The sequence below is a fragment of the Propithecus coquereli genome, unplaced genomic scaffold (genome assembly GCF_000956105.1).
Source record: "Propithecus coquereli isolate 6110/MARCELLA unplaced genomic scaffold, Pcoq_1.0 Scaffold53, whole genome shotgun sequence".
Classification (NCBI taxonomy): Eukaryota; Metazoa; Chordata; class Mammalia; order Primates; family Indriidae; genus Propithecus; species Propithecus coquereli.
The window spans coordinates 4,564,730-4,567,188 of NW_012151174.1; positions in this window are offsets into that span (position 1 = coordinate 4,564,730).

Sequence of the window (2,459 nt, forward strand, 5' to 3'; positions counted from 1 at the left end):
AGCATATCAAACCAATTCTGTTCATATGCAGACTGTTCGTCTCAGGCAGCTCTCCATAAGTATTGTTTCGACACAGCTTTTTGTAAGTCATCAGCAGCAATGTGCTTGGGGTTCAGCTTTGCTTGACAAGTGTCTGGAGAGCTTTTAGTTTGCTTTGTCCCTTAAGTGGAGAACTGTAACAATGAACTGATTCACAAGGTAATATTGACACCCCTCTTTTGACAGCTGAGTGGCTTCCAGAGACACATGCCTACAGAGAAGGCCATTCCCCCTGCCAAGGGCCAAGAATCAGGCTAAGCTAATACACCCCTTAAGAAACAATTTTAGATTTTTTCTAGCACACAAATGAAAAGAAGATGAAGAACCCAAAGTCTTGCATCATAGAGCATGGCAGTAATTCCTTTACCCTAGAAAAAGCGTAAAGCAATTAAAACCAGAAGTCTACCCTGGCAATCTTTTTAAAAATTTTCGTACAGCCCATAAAATATTATAACTTACTAATATGCCTACTAAAGTGACTATTTATAAAGTGTATATTGAATTATCTGAATAAGTTAACTTGCTGTTTTGTATTGTTAATCATAGGAGAGTGAAATGTTAGACCACGACTGGATTTAGAGTAACTGTTTTGGAGTCCTTCTCATTGGAAGTAGTTAGATCCCACACGTAGTATCTTGTAGAGTCTTTCAGTCCACTCCTTTCACAAGGAGGTGACAGTGAGACCCTGTTACCTGCACGTGGTGCTTACACACTCGTATTCTCTGTGTTGAGGGAAGGGGAGGCCAGTGAAGGGAGGGACTCGGCAAAATTATATCTAGTTCCCCCAAAAGTGGTACCAGGTCACTGAGGTGCAAGTTGAAAGGAAGACTGTCTGAAACACATTTCTATTCTAGTTCACTGGAAATTATCCGAGTCCTGAAAAGACAGCCTCAGCTATCCAACTCCCCTGAGACTGTGCCAGTGCAGGTTGGGTAAGGAAACGTCAGTAACTGCGGCTGTTGACACAGTTAGTGTCACTCGGTCCGTAGCCAGGTGGTATTCCGAGTCAAAAGTCTGGTAAAATGTGTAAACTACTTCATCTTATTCCTAATAAATTCTTCCAAAAGGGAGAGAAGGAGTAGAACTGGCAGAGGTCACCATGTAGAGCATTGGCATTAGCAACCCAAGCTCGTAGATTCTTGAGAAGGAAACACATACCTTCGCCCATGTTCATTTTGGATGGAATATTGGGCTGTGTTTATGTAATGCAATTTCATGCGGCAGTTAAAAGGAGTGAACTAAATTCCCTCTGTCAGCATGGATAAGCCCCACAAACACGATAGTTGAATAAGTAGTATATGATACCATGTACATAATATTTAAAAACAATGTTATTTAGGTGTGCATATATGTAATAAAATAAAAGTGGAAAACTGTGAGAGAGAAGTATACACATCAATTTCATGGTACCGAAAATGCCCCGGGGAAGAAGAGAATGCGATAAGATTGAGAAAGGGTACTCTCTGTCTGTCATGTGTTTTCCTTAATAATCCAAACCAATGTGGCCAAAAGTTAACTTTTATTAATTCCGCATATTGTGTACATGTGTCTTCATTATTTTTCTGATGATTTGAAATATTTTGTAATTTTAAAACATAAGTGAATTGTAATGCAGAGTGATAAGTGCAGCATTGGAAGCAACAAAATGTATGTAAGTTGCATTAAGTAAGGATCCAACCATACTGGAAGAAGTAATGGTGGCAGGGTAGCTCTTCCTAGGGAGGACATCAGAGTTGGATTTTGACAGATGAATGAGAATTTGCCACACATCCATGCATGTACTCACATGTGGGAGGATACAAAATGTCCTAGGGGAGCGACAAGCAACTCAGTGTTACTAAAGCATAAATTATGGGGGCAGTTGAGGAAGATGGGGAATGAAATTTGGTAAGACTGGAAATGTTTAAAAGGCCAGATCATGAAGGGCTTTACAATCCACGTTAAGGAGGATGGATTCTTTTCTGAGGCAGTAGGGAGCTAGTGAAGAATTTTAAGTAGTACAGTGATCTGACACGACACTTGGATTTTTATTGAAAGATCACTTTTGCTGGAATGTGGAGGATAATGCTTGTTATGTAAGATTAAAAGCAGTCTCTTTAATTTATTCAATAGTGTTTTTTAAAATAAAGAAAAATTGGAAATAACCAAAATGTCATTTATAGACCAGTGCAGGAATGGTTAATTTAATTACGCCATATCCATAAAATAGAATACTATATAGACATTGAAATTGACATGGAATATATGCATGATTTATTCTTTTTCAACATTTTATTGTAAAATTTTCATCATATGAAAAAGTTGAAAGGACTTTACAGTAATCATCTGTGTACCCACCACCCAGATTCTAACAGTAACATTTTATCTTGCTTATCTGCCTTCTATTCATTATGTGTGTTAAGTGGAAAAACTCATGTTTC